The 22656-nt window shown below is 36.9% G+C and overlaps 1 long non-coding RNA gene across 2 annotated transcripts in view; it reads left to right on the forward strand.

Annotated features, from left to right (window-relative positions):
- Nucleotides 1–22656, forward strand: part of LOC134807968 (uncharacterized) — a 512919-nt gene that overhangs the window by 344390 nt on the left and 145873 nt on the right. Inside the window, exon 4 of one of the 2 annotated variants that reach the window (XR_010149709.1) lies at nucleotides 7290–8844. The exons of the other annotated variant lie outside the window; for it this stretch is intronic. This is a non-coding gene — a long non-coding RNA (uncharacterized LOC134807968). Of the gene's footprint in view, nucleotides 1–7289; nucleotides 8845–22656 lie in introns of those variants that run through there. 2 annotated transcript variants of the gene reach the window in all.

Genomic DNA, 22656 nt, shown 5'->3' on the forward strand with positions numbered 1-22656 from the left:
CTCACTATCTTGCCTTACCCTTAAACATTCAAGGTGAATTAACAATAAATACAGATGGTCAACCTCCTCAATTCCTGGTAGATATGATCCTACTCTTTCTACATTAAACCCTGCCACCTTTGCTCAACATCTTCCTCAGAGTAAATATACCACACAGGTGGTAGATATTTCAAATAAACTATAGCTTTTTTCTATCTGTCAGCTCTTAGGGGTAACACTTAGACTTTTGACTGAAAAGCATTCCTTCCTGCTCTGTAATACCAACCCCTGCAAATTTAATAGGAAGAGACTTACTTTGCAAATGGAATTGTCATGTGATATGCACACTCGAGGGACTGTTACTTGAGGCTTTAGAGAACTCCTTTGCTTATAATTGGGGGATTTCTGATCTAGATGTACTTTTGCCTTCTCTATTGTGTTTGATGCACACTGCAAATAAAGATCTTGAGACTATACTTGACATCCTATGGGCTAAACATTCCACTGAAATAGGAAAAATAATTGGAGCAGAACCTACTAAAGTTCAGATAGATCTTACCAAACTGTTGCAATTATTTCCACAATATCCCTTGAAGCCAAAAGCAAAAGAAGGACTCAAATCTATACTTAAAAGCCTTTTATCCAAAGACCTTCATGTATCCTGGACTAGCTACTACAATACGCTTGTTCTGCCAGGAAAGATACCAAGTGGATGAGAATATTGACTTGTCTAAGACACCAAGGCCACCAACAACATTGTTATTCTTCGATGTGGTGGCATCTAACCCAAATACCAATAATGTCGTTAATTCCATCTGAAGCCTCTTGCTTCACTGTAGTGTGTCTTTGCTCCATATTTCTGCAGTGTGCCTCTAGACCAGGGCAGCCAATATCTTTTTGCCTTTACTTGTGGAAGACAGCACAGACCTGGATAGTTATGTTCTAGAGATTTAAAAAAGTAATATTTTTCCTAGGTCTTAAAGACTGAAAAGATCTAAATTTCTCTTGTGATTCATATTGCCATTCACTGCTGCAATACTTGCCTTTCACTTGCCTTTACCAGAGGAAGGGGAAACCTCATGATTGTTTTACCTCATTTAGTGAACATCCTGTGTCTCACTCTGATTTATTGGAGACTCCTACTGAGAACCCTGACCTTGGATTATTGGTTGGTGAGTCATGCTTCAGAGCTGGAAGTGGAGGTTATCAAGCAGAATGTGCTATCACCAAATTAAGCAGTCCTCTGGAATATAGCTCTCTACCTGAGGCAAAATCAACTCAGATGGCAGAACTTCTTGCCCTTGGTAGAGCTTATCAACTAGCCAAAGAACAGAGAGTAAACATATACAGTCAACCCCTCTGGTGAGGGCTCTGCCCTCCTGGATTCAACCAAGCATGGATTGAAAATATTCAGAAAAACAATTCCACAAAGTTCCAAAAAGTAAAACTTGAATTTGTCATGCCCTGAGTACTACAATGAACCCACTCAAATGCAGCAATGTGTTGGCATTATATTAAGTATATAATCTAAAATCTCTATAATCTGTAATTTCTATAATTAGGTTTATAGGTATGTAATCTCTAGTAATCTAGAGATGATTTGAAGTATGTGGGAGGATCTACTTAGGTTATATGCAAATACTGTATCATTTTATATAAGGGACTTGAGTATCCACAAATCTTGGATTAGTGTTTTATAATAGTGCTGGATGGAACTATCTTAGCTTTTTTTTTTGCCCTTCCATCTCTTCCTCCATGTGAGGACACAGCCTTTGTCCCCTCCAGAGGATGAAGTAACAAGGCACCATCTTGGATGGAGAGACCAGGATCCTCAGCAGACACTGAACTCGACAGTGCCTTGATCTTGGATTGGAGGTTTTATAGGATACACAATTCATTCCTATAGTAAATGATTATAAGACCCTAAAGTAAGTTTTAGTAAATTGAGCAAAGGTAGAACATTTGTAAAAGTTATAGCTTTATTTCAAAATATGTCCATGGGTACAGTCCATCTGGTTGGACTCACCTTTACTCTGAGTCATGGGCTCCAGGCAGGTGTGATATGCACAAACTCACCCCTGACTTTCTCTGATCCTTTCCTCTCCACCCCTTTGCTTTTTCCTTTAATCATTACTCTCATTTTTTTCTTGTGACATTTTTCTTACCAACTTTAAATTTTTAGTGTAAGTTATAGCACACCATGATGTATGCATTCACACATACACACTTTTTTTCTAAGTGGGAATCACTTCTTTTGCAATGCCTTCCCTGACTTTTTTTGTCTTTGATATACTCCTTCTGTAGTTTACTTTTGTGACACTCTGCACATCTCTTTCCTATCATTTGTCCTAGTTGCAATTTTGTACTTATTTTTTGATGATCTGATTAACATTTTCCTCCTTCAGTAGGCTGGAACTACATCTGCTTTTTTCATGATTTAGCACCAAGCTTGATTCAACAAATTATTACTGAATTAATGAAATAAAAGTATTGCAATCATCTAATTATGGTAGTTCCCTATTTTCACATCTCTTTCCTCATTAGGTAATGCTGATTTCTCAGAAGCCAGGGTTGAGCCTGACACACAGTGGATGTTTAATAAATGTCCATTGTTGAAATGAACCAGTTGTATCTGTCTAGTGTCATTCATTATCCCATTCTTAGGGGGAGCATGAACCAATGAAGTACCATCGTACCTGACCAGGGAGACACAGATGAGGAATTGCAAAGGAAAGATGTGGCTGCATCAGAGAAGCCTGCTCAATTTTTTGCAGAAGATGAATGATTAATTCATCACCTGCAGTGACACTGGACTTATTATCATTTTACTTTCTAAGACTGTTTTACAAATAACTGGTCAGTTAGTTAAGAAACTGGGAAATATTCATTATAATATAGTGAAGAAGTTGGTCCAGAAATTAGAGATCTGGCTTCTCCTCTCTATTTTGTCTTTAGCTAAAGATAAGCAAAACTTTTTCACTCTCTGGACTTCAATGTTCTCATCTTAAATAAAGGTTTTGGGACAAAAGTGTCTTAAATTTCTAACCTGAAAATTCTCTTGCCTTGTGAAGGGTGTAACATTTGGATTTTTATTTTACTTATTTTAGCCACACATTCTGGCAAATTTCATTTCATGGTCTGAAAAAGTGAAGCACTTCTAAGAAAATATTTAGAAGATAGAATATTTCTGGTGTAAAACATGGCCAATAAAACTTAAGCGTAATCAAATTCTCTATATATTTTCATGTTCAACTTGTCTTCTCAAGCTAACTCACCACAGATCACTCTTTATGAAGATATTTATCAGTTAATCATACACCTCCTGAATTTTGTGTAAGTGTGATGCATGGTATGTGTATTATGGATTATTTTCTCTAACCCAGTAGGGAAGCATGGTAGAGTAGTATGTGGACTAGGTTCAAATATCAACTCTGGTGCTCACTAGCTATCTTATCATGACAATGGATTTTATTGACTCTAAATCCCAATTTCTTCATTTAATAAAGGATGATGATGATATCTGCATAATGTAGTAGCCTTTGCAAGGATTGCAAACATTAATGCAGGGCAGGAGAGCGTGCACATGACTGAGCTCCCGTTATGTTCCTGGCACTACAGGTCCATAGTAGGTGCTCAGTCAGCACAGGTCGTTCACCTTCTGCTGCACGATAAGGTTTTTTGTTTTGTTTTTGTTTTTGTTTTTGAGACGGAGTTTCACTTGTCACCCAGGCTGGAGTGCAATGGCATGATCTCGGCTCACTGCCTCCCTGCAACCTCCGCCTCCCAGGTTCAAGCGATTCTCCTGCCTCAACCTCCCGAGTAGCTGGGATTACAGGTGCCCACCACCACGCCTGGCTAATTTTTGTACTTTTAGTAGAGACAGGGCTTCACCAAGTTAGCTAGGCTGGTCTCAAACTCCTGACCTCAGGTGATCCGCCCGCCTCGGTCTCCCGACGTACTGGGATTACAGGCATGAGCCACCGCGCCTGGCCACGAGAAGCTTTTTGAAACAAGCAACTCTCTCTTCTTCTTTGTAAATGCCACCTATAAGCAGCAATTTACAGAGTAGGAGCTTAATATAGGCTGAGTGGTTGGAGTGAAAGACTGCTCAATACTGAGAGGGAACATAGCATTGAAGAAGGCTTTCTTTGAGTAAAGGGAATTAGAAGAGGGATTAAGCCAATAAAATGTAATGTCATGGAGACCACACAGAAGATGGGAGCCTTCACATGCAGGGTGAAATACAGCAGTGGCTGTGCTGTCAGGCTAGACCAAAAAACTATTATCCCATTAAAATGCTTCTCCTCTGGCTCCTTTGCAAGGTGGCAGAACTGTAAAAATGTTGTGCATTATTTCCTTGCAAATCATGATGGAAATGCTGTGGAATTGTGCATGAGAACTTAAAGGATTCATCACGGCTTATTCCATTAAAATAAACACCAAAGAAAGTAATAATGGTATGCCATTTATTATGCAGTATTGTCAACCTTTTTATATGTTAAATGGAATCTCCACAGGCTTGCTAATGGTATATAGGCCATAAAGCCTTTAAACAATAATGTTTAACTGTATCTGAAATAGTGGAATCTTCTGGTGGTTGCATAAGTGGCCTGGTTTTTAAATCTTCTCAGTGAGAATATCAGAAATGCAACAAAAGGCCCCTGGGATATTCTTTTTCAGAACAGGGGACAATCAGTCAACAAATACAAGGCTTTGTCCTTGTCATGTATGGTAGCATGTGTGCATGAGCAGGCATGATGACACCAGGCCTTTAAATTAACAAGCCAAAAAAAAAAAAAAAGTAACGTTGGGACTAAGGTACACTAATTGCCCAAATCTGAACTGAACTTCCTTGTTAGGCTTTATTTTGTTTTGCTTCAACAGAGTCTCAAACCAGATTTATTTTTAGTTAACCCCTGGAAAAGTAGTACTAACGTGTTGAAAAGAAATCGATAAGAAATGCTAAAATATTTCCTATTATGAACCTGAAATGAACATATGTTTATTACATGTAAGTGACGGTCATTGATTTTCTTCTCCCACCACTCCCACCTTCATCTTAATTTCCTTCCCTTCTTTGGTTTTATCCTTCCTCCTCTCTTCCCCTTTGTTTTCACTTTTTCCTTTCTCCAAGTTTGAGATACACTTTCTCCTTGTCAAGTGAGTAGCTTCAAAAATATAACAGTCCTTAGCAGAAAGGAATTTCAGAATATCATTGGAGCTGAGCTCCGAGTTTCAGATTCAATTGCCCTTAAAAGGCACATAGATGATCGTTGATCCAACTCCTAAACCTTAGTGCCTCATGCTCAGGGTAAGTGGTAGTGAGGAAAGGTAAATTTCTATAGGAGAGAACACCTACAAAAATTACCTCCTTTAGGTTACATGCTGGGGTTCATCCTTGGAATGACAGAGGGATATTCCATTTCAGTTCTCCATGCATATGTGAAGCTATCAGTGCATATAATTGTCAGGGTTCCATAGCCTTGGGTGTTAATACATGGAGTGATTGATTTCATTATAAACCATAATTTACTGTTTATACTTCCTTCCAACTTCATGAATACTGATTGGTGGGAGCAGACCAATGCATCGTAGAATATAATTCCAACTGAGTAGTTTCCACGTAAAATTTAAACATGTCATAGTATACCATGCCTAATACATTAAACTGTGCATGTGTCAAATGAAAAATTCTTTTGTGAGAAATGAGCAAGTATTTATAAAGAATTTGGCTGATGCTATGAGCAAAGACTTTCAAAATAAGGAGCTAAAAGTTTCCTTTTGAACTGTGAACTCTTGCAGTTTTCAATCAAAATGAGCCCAAGTGGAACCTGGGAGAGCAGTAATGAACTGTTTAAATTAGAAGAATGGTACAATGGTATTAAATGTCTGGTGGGCTTTAAAGCACCAGAAACAGGAATTCCTTTTGTCATGCAGTAGCAGAACAATTTGTTATTTCAGTAAACACATGAATCAATTCCAGCAGGATAGATGGATATTTTCTGAAGATGGGTCAGGGTTTTTTCAATTTAAAAAAATAGCAAAGGTGGGTTAAAGTTGCTGCAGGGAAAATTCCAGTGACCCAATCCTTGTTCCCATATTTGTTAAAGGAGTATAAATATCTTGTGGTTAGAGACAATGTAGGAAAGAGGGGGTCATAGTAGGTAATCAATAAATTGCTGTTATAATAATTAAGAAAGGGTTTGCCTGGTAAATTCAGACTGTTAACGAAATTGCAAGGGCAAGTTAAAATTGCAAAATATGCCTATCTGACACCATTTGTGTGCAATTGATTGGATCATTTAAATAACGCTTAAGAAAAAATAGAGCCCTTTCCTACAATGGGTAACAAGGCAAAGCTTAACCAGATTCCATCCATATGTATTTGTCAATACTTGATAATATTGAGCACTCCTAGACCTAGTTAGGACAGAGAGACAGTGCAGTGCTGGAGTCCAGCTGCCAGGTTTCAAACTCCATCTCTGCTGCTGACTGGCTGGGTGCATTTAGCTCACGTCTCTGTGCTGCTCAGCTCATTTCATCTGAGAAGCAAGGGACAATCATGGCACATATTTCATAAATCTGCAGCTGGTATTAAATATAATCCTTGCAGAGCAGGTAGTGTTAGGAAGTGCTCAACAGAGGCTTATTACTTTAAGTGTTCTTAGTCTAAGAGAGATCTGGGCAATAATGGAAAGTTAGAAGAATCTACCCTGATAATATAGGGTAACTTTCCATCTTGGGGGCATTTTAGAAGATAACTGGCCATGGAAAGAGATGGAAAACTATTAAATTTAACCGTTTATTATTCCACACAAACTGAAAAATGTCAAAGGTATTTGAGATTTCCTCTCCTCCCATCCAATGTCCCTAACACTAGAAAAGAGAAATTTAGAAGCTTTATCAGATCATAGATACACAGGTAGGTTTAGCAATGATTGGGGAATCTAAGAGCTGGTTGATTAGAAACACACAACTTTTGTGACCTAACATATTAAGTTGGCTTAGTATCTAGGGGAACACTTCAGTGAGTCTAGGCTGAAATCCAAGATCTCCCTTTAATGCAGAGAACAGATGGTGGAACAATAAGTCCAAAGACCATTAACATCTTGCAGATATTCCTGACTTCTATAATTCTGCCAGAATCAGTAGTTCATGCACATGAGTCTATTCCCCCTTGAGAGTTCAGACAGGATGTGTTCTCATTAAGTTAAAGATAAAAAGATTAGGTTCACTGGAGAAAATGTTTTGTGGGTATCTTCAATTAAATCTCAGCAGTTTATAACTATATATTTAATTTCCTCCCACAGAGACTAGTAAAGAACTACAACACCTTGGAGTCCCACGAGCATTTTATGACATGAAAAGCCCATGAAACAGATTGAAAAAAGGGGAAAGCCTGTAGATAGATGGCAACTTCACTAACATCTTTATTTTTTTAAAATTGTATCTATTCCTATGCTCTAATGATCTAGAATTTTCAGTGAATCCCTGGGAAACTTAAAGAATGCTGTGAGAGCATTCTTTTTTAAATATTTAAGAAAAGAGACATTTACTTTTATAAAGAAGAACATATGGCCTTGTTTGTTATTGTGAATCCTTGGTTCTAAATACTGCTGTCACTCAGGCATGTGTTCCCAGCATTAACCTTTGTCTGAACTATTCTTATCCCTATGTAGGTGTATTTTATATCTGCATCTTCCATTAAGCCTTCAACTAACCATTTAACACACACACACGCACACACAAATTGGCCCCCAAGTATTTTTAGGTTTCAATCCTCTTATTTTTCACATGTTAAACTCATGGACCTTATATTTAAGTATATTTTCTGCACCTGCTCTCTGCCCAGACCCCTCCCTTAACTGACCTGAGGTCTCTCCTCTCTCTGATGCTGAAGGGTCTACTTGTGGTGCAAGGATTTTCTATACTGTGGTGATTACAGAAATGTATGATTGAAGTTTATTATATGTCAATGATGAAAGGGATAATCCTGATTTTTTAATAATGGGATTTATCCTGATAACTTTGAAGTAAATAAAACATTCATCTTTGTGGCTTTACTAAAACATAGCTGTTAATGGACACTGTATCCCCTTTAAAATTTTCTTCTTTTTTTTACTTTATTCACACACTTTTCCATGGAAACCCCAAACATTAATTTAAAAAAAATGGTATTAGTTTTCTTTGAGATAATAAAATTTTAATGTGTTGTAATAAAGGGAAAATAAGTTTATGAAACAAATTGCTATTAGAAACCTGTTTTTGAAGAGTTTTTGTTTCCCATTGCATGATGGATGAATTTACATACACATACATGCAAAAATGCTATAATCCTAAATTGTTTGGTTCTGATGAAAAAAAGATCATTTTTAGGAAATTAAATATTGGGTAGATAAATCTATATATATGATCAAACTGATCAAACTATTATAAAATCAATGATCCTAAGACTTAATTATATATGAAAATAATTCCTGCACATACATTGTGAAAATTTAGTCTCTCTCCAAGCTCAGTGCCTAATCCCACTCAAGGGTGACCACTTGGAGTGGAGCCTTGTCAATACCCAAACATGTTCCTTGCATGTTGTGCACATATAAGCACACAAGTACGTAGTTTATATATCAATCCTCTCTTTTAGAACAGAAACAAGAGTACAGCAGATAGCATTGTTCTGACCTAGAATCTTTTAAAAATCTTTATGAACAAATATGGAAGCACATTCTGCTTTTTGAAACTTTTTTTAGGTGATTATATGATGTAGACTATATATATTCTCTATACTGTATAAAAGGAGTTGTCAAATTATGGCCACAGATCTACCACCTGTTTTTCTAAATAAAGCTTTACTGGAACACAGCCACATCCATTTATTTACTGTTTTCTATGGCTGCTTTTGCACTACTGTGACAGGGTTGAGTGTTACAACAGAGACTGTACATCCCACAAGCCTGAAGTATTTCCTGTCTGACCTTTTAAGAAATGGCTGATTCCTGCAACATACAGTCATCTCTTGGGATTGGTTTCAGGACCCCTAAATACCAAAATCCATGCATGCTCAAGTCCTTCTGTCAGCCCTGGGTAACCCACAAAAAGAGGGCACTCTGTGTGCCCTGATTTTGCATCCTGTGGATATATGCGATGGGTTGAAAAAAATCCACATGTAAGTGGACTTGTGCTGTTGGAATCCTTATTGTTCAAGGGTCAACTTTAATATGACGGGAGATACGATGTATAGAAAAGTGCACACAAGTGTACAGCATGATGAACATTAACAAACTGAACATACCCATGTCACCGGCACCCAGATCAACAAGCATAATCTTGCCAGCATCTTCTCCAACTTGCTTCTAGTCAATATTGACAGTATTCTTGTAATATTCCATTGTTTGTTTGGATGGATCTTAATTTGTTAAATTATTTCCTTAATCATGGGAATTTTAATGATTTCTTTTTGGTTACATACAATGTTTTATTTAACATCTTCATACCTATTTTCTTACACTTTAGGGGTTATATATGCAGGATAATTTACTAGAAGCATAATTTTGGAGTACAAGAAAATGAGCATTTAAAATTATAATTATTGCCATGTTGCACTCTAAAGAGGTTTTACCACTTTTATACACTACAGCAGAGTATCAGAAGGCCTTCCACACTAAATTAGCCAATAGTTTAATCTTTGCCTTCTGATAATTGGAAATTATATTTCATTTTAATCTTAATGATCGCTGTTTTAATTTGGAGTGAGATTATGTATTTTTTCATTTGTTATAAATAATTTTATTTCTTTGGGGGGAGGTAATTTTATGACAAATTTTTCAAATTTTCCTGTAGTATTTGATCTGTTAGATGTTTTGTCCTTTGTAAGGGAGAATGGTTTATTTACACTTTCTTAGGTTAACACTCATTGTATCCAATCTGCATACATTTTTATCTAGGGGTGAACAAAGCTTTTATTCATGATTCATTTGACTTTCCTCTGTATATGTGACTATTTCTCAGTTCTCATTTCTAATGCTGTGTGTTTACGCTTTATTGTTTTGTTTCTTTTTTTTCTGACTCTTTTTTAATTTTTTATTTTTATTTTTTATTTTTTTATCATACTTTAAGTTTTAGGGTACATGTGCACATTGTGCAGGTTAGTTACATATGTATACATGTGCCATGCTGGTGCGCTGCACCCACTAACTCGTCATCTAACATTAGGTATATCTCCCGATGCTATCCCTCCCCCCTCCCCCCACCCCACAACAGTCCCCAGAGTGTGATATTCCCCTCCCTGTGTCCATGTGATCTCATTGTTCACTTCCCACCTATGAGTGAGAATATGCGGTGTTTGGCTTTTTGTTCTTGCGATAGTTTACTGAGAATGATGATTTCCAATTTCATCCATGTCCCTACAAAGGACATGAACTCATCATTTTTTATGGCTGCATAGTATTCCATGGTGTATATGTGCCACATTTTCTTAATCCAGTCTATCATTGTTGGACATTTGGGTTGATTCCAAGTCTTTGCAATTGTGAATAATGCTGCAATAAACATATGTGTGCATGTGTCTTTATAGCAGCATGATTTATAGTCCTTTGGGTATATACCCAGTAATGGGATGGCTGGGTCAAATGGTATTTCCAGTTCTAGATCCCTGAGGAATCGCCACACTGACTTCCACAATGGTTGAACTAGTTTACAGTCCCACCAACAGTGTAAAAGTGTTCCTATTTCTCCACATCCTCTCCAGCACCTGTTGTTTCCTGACTTTTTAATGATCACCATTCTAACTGGTGTGAGATGGTATCTCATTGTGGTTTTAATTTGCATTTCTCTGATGGCCAGTGATGATGAGCATTTTTTCATGTGTTTTTTGGCTGCATAAATGTCTTCTTTTGAGAAGTGTCTGTTCATATCCTTCGCCCACTTTTTGATGGGGTCCTTTGTTTTTTTCTTGTAAATTTGTTTGAGTTCATTGTAGATTCTGGATATTAGCCCTTTGTCAGATGAGTAGGTTGCGAAAATTTTCTCCCATTTTGTAGGTTGCCTGTTCACTCTGATGGTAGTTTCTTTTGCTGTGCAGAAGCTCTTTAGTTTAATTAGTTTTGTTTCTTTATATACATTTCTTTTCTCAAGAAGAAAAGCTCTTGGATCCATTTATTTATTTAATGGTTTTCTTTTGTTCTACTAATTTGTTGTTTTAATTTTTCCAAATTACTTTCTACACTCTGCTTTCTTTGGATTATTTTACTGTTTACCTCTTCATCTTTTTAATTTTAATGATTAACTCAATTATTTAAATTATTTTCTATTTAGAAATTTAATATTTAAAGCTATGAATTTTCCTACAATGCTGTTAGCTGGCTGCAGCACTAAAATTCTGATACTTAGTGCAACCAATTTTCATATTTCCTAGATATTGTGTAATTTGACTTTTGATTTTCCTTTTCAGCCAAAGATTATTTTTAAAAAGTTTTCAGAAATATCAGTGGTTTGATATTTTTCTTGTCTATTTGTATTATTATCTTCTAAATTTTTAAAATGTTATCTGAAAGATCAGAGAATATGGGAGGCTAATTTGGGGTGTATGTTGAAGCTTTCTTGTGGCAAAATATATGACCAGTTAAAAATAACATTCCTCAGGCATCTGAAAAGAAGATTATATGCTCTAGTTTCACAATATACAGCTTGATATGTCTATTACATCTAACATATTAATTAAGTAGTTTGAAGCTCTCATATTTTATTTTGTTCTACTTTATTTTTGATGGCCAGAGGCCAATGAGAAAAACATCTTAACTGGTTCTGTATTTCCATCTGTCTCTCATTGTTCTTGCTTCATAAATGTTTATGTTTTCTTGTGTGAAGATTTATGACAGATCTTCACTGTGGATTGCACCTTCCATCATTATTAAGTACACTTCATTTCACTTATTACCTTATGCTTTGCATGCAGCTGGGACTAATATTAATAGTTGACTCCTGATTTCGTTTTGTTTCCATTTGCTTGTATAATCTGTTACTATTTATCGCTTTTCTTTCAAAATTCCCGAGTCTTTTATTTGTGTCTCCTGTGTACAGCATGTGGATGGATTTCATGTTTTATGAAATCTGAGAAATATTTTCTTTTAAAAATGAGTTCATCTTATTAACATTTATTGATATGACAGTTATATTTGGTATGTTCTTTCAACCTCTGCTTTTAGTGTTTTCTGCATTGTGGCACATCTTTGTGTTTTCTTTGCTTTGCGCATGTGGGTGTATTCTTTCTGAGAGCCTGGAAAGTTTATGTTCTGTTTTCACTTTTGTTATTAATATTGTTACTGCTTGTTTCGATTTTGTTGTTGTTATTGTTTTTTCATATACATTTAACCCTATATTCCTTCAGCTATGAAACTGAAGGAATGAATGAAACTTATTAAATGATAATAATACATTTAACTCTATATTCTTCAGCTATGAAAGTATCTGTGGCAGTATCTTTTGCTGTCCCACTATGAAAGTCGAAATAATTAGTGCATATGTATTTCCTTTTACTGCCATTTGCTTTTTTTGACCTTTGACTTTTGACCTGCTTCTTTTCTACAGACCACCCCTTTCATTTTCTAACTTCTGTCTCTTTCCAAGTACCGTGACCTCTCCTTAAGTCCCTACATGATTATTTTTATACTTTAAATCATATACTCAAATTTCTATTTCTTGGTTTTCAGTATTAAGCAGTAATCATTAGGTTCTTGGTATGAGAAATGAGCTAATCAATAACTTACCTGTCCGCTTTTTTCCAAAAGTTGAATTGGTGTTCTCCTAATTTTATCCACAATTAACAAATTTTTATGCCTAGTTTTCATCGACTGTGGGTTAGGTTTATAGCTATTTGGGGAGCTATTTTTGTATGTATATACATTATATTTATGTATTATATCCATATAAAATTATACATTTATGTAAGTATAAAACTTTACATAATTTTATGTTATATAAGTAGAGTGCACATTTTATAGTATATACAATATATTTTATATCACGTACAAGTATATATTATATAAGACGTTATCTCTTTATGTTTTTTGATTCTTTAAAATTTACCATTTTAAAGTATACAATTTCATGGCATTTTGGACATTCACAGTATTGTGCAACGCTTACCACTATCTAACTTTACAACATTTCATCCCTTTGAAAGCAGCCGCTCCCCATTTCCCCCTCCTCCCAGGCCCTGACAACCATTTATCTGCTTTCTGTCTCTCTCAATTTGCCAATACTGGACATTCCATTTAAATAGAATTATACAGGCGGGTAGATCACCTGAGGTCGGGAGTTCAAGACTAGCCTGACCAACTTGGAGAACCCTGGTCTCTACTAAAAGTATAACATTAGCCAGGCTTCATGGCACGTGCCTGTAATCCCAGCTACTCGGGAGGCTGAGGCAGGAGAATCGCTTGAACCCGGGAGGTGGAGGTTGCAGTGAGCCAAGATGGTGCCATTGCACTCCAGCCTGGGCAACAAGAGCGAAACTCTGTCTCAAAGAAAGAAATAGAATTATACAATACATAGCCTTTGGTGTCTGCCTTTTTTACTTAGTACATGACTCAGCAGTTCCACTCCTAGGCATATATACTAAAAAATTGAAAACAGATTTTCAAACAAAACTTGTGCACAAATGTTTATAGCAGACTCAATAGCCAAAAAGTGAAAATAACCCAAATTTCCATCAACTGATAAATCGACAAACAAAAATGTGGCATATCCATACAATGAAATGTCATTTCACCATAAAATGAAATAAAGTATAGATGCATGTTACAACTTGGATGAATCTTAAAAAACACCATATATTTCTTACTATGTTATTAGAAATGACTTGCATATTAATAGAATTTTTTTATCTCTATCTGGAAGACTTTGGCTTTTGTGTTCCAGAAGCCTAAAGTATTAGAGGAAAAGATTAAGGAAGGGGAATAATGGGCTCTACAACCTTCCACCCTCTCTCCAGACTAGAAACCATTTTCTCAGGAGTTGGGAATTGATGAGGCTGAGAGAGAAGAGTTTATGCATTCTGGAGAAAGGGGTTCTGTGCTCCACCTCCTCACCAGACTCTTGAGCAGAGAGCAAGACTCTGGGAGCAATGGAGGACTCAAGAGCAGGGAAAATGTGTGCCTCTTTCCCACACAGAGCAGAGGAAAGTGACCCACCTCCGCTAGGGTGTGCTGCCTGGTGCCGCTCAGCAATGGCCAACCTGACCTCAACATGCTGACCATGCGCTTAGGAGTCACAGGCGAGCATCAGAAGGGCCAGATGAAAATGCACAAATGGGCAGAGGGTCCCCTAGCAGCAGCATCCTGTGTGTATCAATGACTGTGAATCTTTGAGACATGGGAGTAATCATTTCCTCTATGGACAGATGAATTCAATTCTAGGTTTCCCCCTATGCTTTCCCATCTCTTATACACAAGACAATACAAACACTCACATCCTGGATACTACACAAACCTTGGAACTTGGACATGAAGGGAAACCTCTGAGAGAAACCAGTCAACTGAGGTTGAGTTTCCCACCACTTCACTGCCTGGGGTTTTAATTGCTAGAGAAACGTAAAGACAATGATAATTTTAAAAAGTATCTATTATCCATCCACTGATAAATGGGCAAAATGTGGCATATTCATATTTAATGATAATTTGTTTAAAGGATTTATTTTTGAAGAGCAGTTTTAGGTTCACAGCAAAATTCAGCAGAAGCTTCAGAGATTTTTCACATAACCCTCCCCCCACACATTCTGAGCCGCTTCCCACACACTGACCTCCCCGACCAGAACATGTATGTACTGAAACATCACATATCCATTTACCACAAGAATTTGTAAAGGTATTATTTATTAATTAAAAATTAATTTAAAAAACAAAACAAAAAAAGAAAAGAAATTGCTGAACCTACATTGACACATCATTGTCATCAAAAAGTCCATAGTTTATATTAGGGGTCACTGTTGGTGCTATACATTGTGTGGGTTTAAGCAAATGTGTAATGACGTGGATCCACCATTATAGTCATACAGGGTGTTTTCACTGCCCTAAAAATCCTCAGCCCTCCACTGGTTCATCCCTCCCTCCATCCATCCCCTGGAAACCACTGCTCTTTTCACTGTCTCCTTAGTTTTGCCTTTTCCAGAGTGTCATACAGTTGGAATTATGCAGTATGTAGCATTTTCAGACTGGCTTCTTTCACTTAGTAATATACACTTTAATTTCTTTCATGTCTTCATGGATTGATAGATCACTCTTTTTAGCACTGCATAATATTCCACTGTCTGCATATACCACAGTTTATTCACCTACTGAGGGATGTCTTGTTTGCTTCTCAGTTTTGGCAATTATTAATAAAGCTGTTATAAACATCTGCATGCAAGTTTTTGTGTAGACATGTTTTCAACTCTTTTGGGTAAATTCCAAGGAGCACAATGGCTGGATCCTATAAAAGTATGTTTAACTTTGTAAGAAACTGCCAAAGTGTTTCACAAAGTGGTTGTACTATTTTGCATTCCCACCAGCAATGAGAGCAATGAATGAGCGTTCCTGTTCCACATTCCAGCAAGGACTTGGTGCTCTCAGTATTCTAGATTTTAGCCATTCTAATAAGTATGTATTGGTATCTCATTGCTGTTTTAATTTGCATTTCTAAGATGACATATGATGTGAAGCATCTTTCCATATGCTTACTTGCCATCTGTATAGACTAATTTTTCACCACTTTGTTGAGTGGGGCCTTACCTATCAGAGAAAAACAAGGAGAATAATTTCTTTTAGCAGCTGGGTTTGCATCTTTAGACTCCTTCTACATATGCCAAGAGGAAGAGAGTTCTTTCTTCAATTTTTATTTTTATTCTTATTGTTATTTTCTCTTGCTTTCAAAGAGGAAATTGGAATAGACAAGCTTTATTCCACCATCTTTAACTGGAAGCTCCACATTAACTATTTTAAATACATCAGATTAAAAATAAAACATAGATATCAAAGGTTTTTGGTAAGAATAAAGAAAAAGTAATATTGCTAAGGTCAAGTTCTGGGGTTGTCTAAAGGGTCTTATTTGATTTTCTAAACTTTGACAGTAGGAGAATTTATTTGGGAAGAAACAATTAGTTCCATAGACCAAGGCTCATCATGTATCATTTGCAAATGGAAAAGAATGAAGCTGACACCTAGAAAGATGTCCTATTTCACTATCCTAAGTCTAGTTGGCCAGGGTGGCCATGGTTGGGAGATTTTATCAGGCTAAGCTGCTATTTGAAAGAGGAGTATAAAACTTTCCAAAGTGTCTTAATTAAAACTCAACAGACAAACTCAGAGGACAGACATGGAGGAATTGGAAGAGCATGATTCAATCAGCCTCAAGGAGAATGAATACTTTGGCTTCAAAGAAGCCAACTCAAAAAGAGCTATGTGATTTCTGAGAACATGGTGCCCATCCATGGCCTGTGCTGGGCAAGCCTGTGTGATTTCGAAGGACAGAATTTGAGTGGGGGGTGGAGTGTTAATTGATGACGCCTTTATCAAGTCTGAACAAAATGAAACAAACAAAGAAAATCAGTCAATTGGGGCAAACCAGCAGCTTTTCAAGTGGAGTCTGCAATCTGTTTTTGGAGATTGGCTTTGTCGTTAGGATGTTACACAATGGGGTGACATAACCATTTTTCTCCTCTCCAGCTGTTTGTTATTGTTTATACCCCGTGTTTGTGTTAGATATAAAATTACCTGACAAGGTAAAATGAAATGATGTTATCTTCCTAATAAACATGTAATGGCCATGCTAGTTTCAGCAACATTGATTGAACAGCCCATCTCTGGGATCCAGAGAAGTCATTAGAAGTACCATTGATACTTCTTTTCTTGATGCCTCTGGGTGGAGATTGTGGTGAGATGATGTCACTGTGAGCAGAGTGTGTGTCTTCTTTCTTTCAACGGCTTTTAATCTACACATTTCCTGAGGGAAGAGAGTGTCCTCTACCTTTTTTAAAGTACATTCAGAGATGTGCTAGGGAAGGGTTTTTTGCACTTAGTAGTCAGCTGTCCCACCAAAGAGGAGCAGCAGTAAGTTCAGTGATATTTTGCCTCATCTGATGTGCGCAATTGGTGCCCTGATGATATTCCAATGGGTCCAAGTCAAACGGCCAGTCAATAACGTTTATGCAGCCTCTGATGACACAGAAAGACACCAGAGGCTCACGTGGAGGAAGACTGATGCAGTGGAATGGGTGAGTGCTTGAAGCTAGGCAGGCCTGTGTTCAAATCCCAGCCCCAGCACTTATTACCTCTAAGGCCTGGAATGAGTTATTAAATCACCCTGATTTCTAGATTTCTCCACAGAATAGAAAGAAAAATTCTATCCCAAATTCTTCAATTAAATCAATACCAGTATTGAGTACCTACTATGTACTAGAGTCAATTAGGAGAGACACTTTTTGTTATTCCTTCGGTAAATATGTTGTGAACCTACTATGTGCCAGGCACTAAACTGAGTGAAAAAAAAAAAAGACTGCAGGAAAATGTGATAAATATAGTTACAGGTATTTTACTTATTTTTGATGTTTTAAGATTTTAAGATTGAGTGAGGGCATATAAAAGAGTCTGCTATCCTGGAGGGATCCACAAAGGCTTGCATAGGGGAGTTGCTGGTGCTCAGCTTTGAATGAGGCAAAAGAATATTCCAAGCAGGGAACTGACAAGGCTCCCCCAGTGAGTCTGTAATGGAGACACCCACCTCCCCAGGGAGGGGCTTCTGGAATCCTAATCCAGTGCTCTTTTTCATTGCCACGTTCTGCATCTTGGTTTGAGTTTTAAATGATTAAATGCCAAATGTGATAGTAAAGGTATTAAGGAAAGAAAGTGTATAAGCACGAAAGAATCACGTGTGAAGAATTGTTTAAAACGAAGTCTTCCATCAGCCTCCCATAGCCAGGATTGACATTCTGATGCTCTCTTAAAATGATAATGCCCAATTTAAAAAAATTATGTCAAAGCCTAACTGTGAGGGGTGGGGGAGGAGGTGAGGAGAATGCACTACGTGGGAAGGGTTATTTAAAGTCATCAGGATAATAAAACCTTCATTCTTATAACAAGGGTGAGATAATGAGATGTTAATCCTTCCAATATTTAATAGATTTATTATTCTAATGAACTATACCTGACAGCTTTGAACTGTATATAAAAATTATTAATCTTTTGACAGATGTTGAGGGTTTTCTTTCTCTCAATCTAGGTGTATGACCAGAGAGTTATGGCTGAAATTGCTCACTCACTGCAATTTCCCTCATGGTGTAGTGGAATATTGAGGATCTCTGTGGTCCTGACTTTATTGAATGAAAACTGTGGGAATAAAACCTTGCAAAGCAGAAATTAGAGAAGGACTGATAGAGGAGATTAACTGGTATATGCGTCCAATGATAAACAAAATCAAACACAAATCATAGAGGCTTTTATCAACCTGTTCAGTACGACTCAGTCTTGTAAATTTAACAGCCTTGTTAATTTAACAAAGATGTTCTGAACACCTATTTTGTGCCAGGCACAGTGTTAATGTCAGGGATAAAAAGTTAACTGGGATGTGTTTTTTGTCCTTGAAGATCTCAGCATGTAGTGGTCAGCCACTGCTGCCAGGCAATGAGGGAAAGTGAGTACCTGAGATGAACAAAGGATACAGAAAAGGCCGGGGCTAATGGGTTGAAAGCTTTGGTGTGACTGAAGAATTTCTGGAGCTAGGATGCTAGAGACAGTGAGAAAGAGAGAGAAGGTGGTGGTTACAGGGGGAGATGCTTGCCATGGGAACATTGAATGAGGTGCAGTTATTGGTAATGAGTATGTTTACAGCAGTGGTTTCAGAACTGTTTTGATCATGACTCAACACAAGAGAGATACATTTTATATCATGACTGAGTACATATACATATATGTGTATATACATATATACATGTATGTGCATATACATATATACATATATGTGCATATACATATATACGTATATACATATGTGTATATACGTATATACACATGTATATATACGTATATACGTATATACACATGTATATATACACATACATATATAGGTGTATGTATACACATATATACATATATACACCTATATATACACATATCTACACCTATATATACACACATATATGCACCTATATATACACATATGTACACACCTATATATACATATATACCTATATACATATATACATATATACCTATATATACCTATATACTCCTATATATACATATATACACCCATATATATACACCTATATATACATATAAACACCTATATATAGACATATATACACCTATACATACACATATATACACCTATATATACACACATATACCTATATATACACCTATACATACCTATATATACACACCTATATATACCTATATATACACCTATATATCTATATATACCTATATACACACATATGTATACACCTGTATATACCTATATATACACACATATATACACCTACATATATACACACATATATACACCTACATAGATACACACATATATACACCTATATATACACATATATACACCTACATAGATACACACATATATACACCTATATATACACATATATACACCTATATATAGACATATATACCTATATATACACACATATATACCTATACACACATATATACACCTATATATACACACATATACCTATATATACACACATATATACCTATACACATATATATACCTATATATACCTATATACACCTATATATACACCTATATACACATATATACATATATACACATATACCTATATATACCTAGTATACCTATATACACCTATATATACACACCTGTATATATACACATATATACCTCTGTATATATACACATATATACCTATGTATACACCTATATATACACACCTGTCTATATACACCTATATATACCTATATACACACCTATATATACCTATATACACACTTATATATACCTATATGCACACCTGTATACACACCTATATATACACACCTATATACACACCTATATATACACCTATATACAGCTATGTATAACTATATACATATACCTGTATATCTATATACACACCTATATATACCTATATATACCTATATACACCTATACATACCTATATATACACCTATATATACCTATATACACCTATATACACCTATATATGTACACCTATATATACACCTATATATGTACACCTATATATACCTATAGATATACACCTATATATACACCTATATACACCTATATGTACACCTATATATGTACACCTATATACACCTATATATGTACAGCTATATATACACCTATATATACAGCTATATATACGACTATATACACACCTATATATACCTATATATACATCTATATATCTATACATACACCTATATATACTTATATATACACCTATATATATCTCTACATACACCTATATATACCTATATATACCATATATACATATATACCTATATATACATATATACCTATATATATACCTATATATACACCTATATATAAACGTATATATATAAAATTGAGGCAAAGTTTCGTGAAATAATTCCTATGCTTATTACAGGCAATGCACCCTGATATTTCCTCTTATATTTTATTTCATTTAATGTAATACAAAACTAGATTTCATAACCCAATAATCAATTACTATTCTGGCTTAAAAATCACTGGGGATGAAGGGCTGACGTGGGGTAGAAAACAAACTCACTGCCAGTGAAAAGATAAAGATAATGAGAGGCCAGATATTGGATAGATGTATCAAAGGTTTTGTAACCACCAAGAATCGTGATAGGAGTGATAGTGAAGAGAAAAACAGCAGTCCAGGGGATAGAATCCACATTGAATGAGGGGAAGTGACCAGGAGGGGGGCAGGTGCTTGGTACAAGGACAGGGGATGGGCTACCATCTGATAGAACATGCCTTAGAGGGGCTGGGGGTCATAGAGAGAGGGGAAGAACACGGTGTGGAAGCAACTGTGAAGTGTAAGAGGAAACCTGTTCCATGGGACATGGCTGTGAAAGAAACACAACTCCCACTTGAGAGAGGGTTACAGGGATATAGGGTCATCAGGGAGACAGAGCTTCCATTTAGGATAAGGCGGAGGGAATGGTCAGTGAGAGTAAGAAGATAGGGAAGGCTTTGCCCTCCAGAACTCATGGTCTGTCATCAAGTTTGGGGGATTAGGGAATGGTGGGAGTTTGGGTCAGCTTGGGGGACTTGTCAGGCATTGAGGTCATGATCCTTGGATGCATCTTAGGCTCCTTATGGTGACTGAGGTAAGAGAAGAGCAATGCTTCGTGGGCTTTGACATGGTGCTCTCTGGGGAGAAGATTGGTCATTGTTTCCGAGATGAGCCTCTTGAAGAGTGTGTAGTATTGAGTCAGGGAGTGCTTTGGGTGTAGGGGGGTGCATATCTGATGTTTTCAGCAAGTGGAGGCAGGGGACAAGGTACCATTTCTATCTTCTACAAAAAGACTTGGAAATTTGGTAAAATAATAGACCACAAAGCCATACTGCAATGTGTAGGTACCAATAAATATGGGAGAAAAGGGAAAAATCTTCTATTTCTAAATTCTCAGAGGAATTGGGGAAAGCTCACAGAGACAGTCAACTCTATTGAGCCTCAAAAAATGAAGTCTTTGCTTGGTTGGAGAGAAAAGAGTCCAGAGAGTGAGAAGGCCTGTCAGAAAGAACAGAGATATAGACTAGATCAGCAAGTGGAGAGGGTGAGGGACCTCCATGGCTGTAAGGAGGCATGGTTTTGACTAGCATGCCCTTCAAAAGTCATTGTTTCCTTTCTTCTGGAGATGGTCCAATGATCTATCAACCTGCTGGTCACTTGCTCAGGTGGACAGATATGGCTTATGGTAGTTGGCTTCACTGGGAAGGGTCTTTAGCTTTCTGTGGAGGGAGCCATAGCTACTTGTCCACAGCCATTTCTCTAACAAGGTTCTCTTCAGAGTGACAGGCTCAGAGAAGGCAAGCCAGAAGTCTGAATTCCTGGATTTGGAAGAGGATTATCCACGGTGATTGCACTGTCTTTGGGAGTTTTCTCTGGGCCTTTCACTCATTTGTCATTCAGTCTTTCACCAAGCACACATTGAGTACTAATGAGCAAGGAGGAAAAGCATGTGGTTAGAAAGTCCCCTTGGAGGAAGTAAGACCTGACCTGGGGGTTGCAATTCATTAGTGCATCTAATTTAAAACTAAAGTAGTGGTTCTGGCAGGGCGCCGTGGCTCACGCCTGTAATCCCAGCACTTTGGGATTACAAAGTGCTGAGGCGGGTGGATCACGAGGTCAGGAGATCGAGACCATCCTGGCTAACACGGTGAAACCCTGTCTCTACTAAAGATACAAAAAATTAGCCGGGTGCGGTGGCGGGCGCCTGTAGTCCCAGCTACTCAGGAGGCTGAGGCAGGAGAATGGCGTGAACCCGGGAGGCGGCGTTTGCAGTGAGGCGAAATCGCGCCAGCCTGGGCGATAGAGCGAGACTCCGTCTCAAAAAAAAAAAAAAAAAAAAAAAAAAAAAAGTAGTGGTTCTATTCCAGTATTTTTTTAAAGTATAAAGTATACTAGACTAGGAAGTATAATGCAGAAAGAGAAAATGTCACTTCCTAAAGATT

This window comes from Pan troglodytes, chromosome 13, assembly GCF_028858775.2.
Source record: "Pan troglodytes isolate AG18354 chromosome 13, NHGRI_mPanTro3-v2.0_pri, whole genome shotgun sequence".
NCBI classification, from domain to species: Eukaryota; Metazoa; Chordata; class Mammalia; order Primates; family Hominidae; genus Pan; species Pan troglodytes.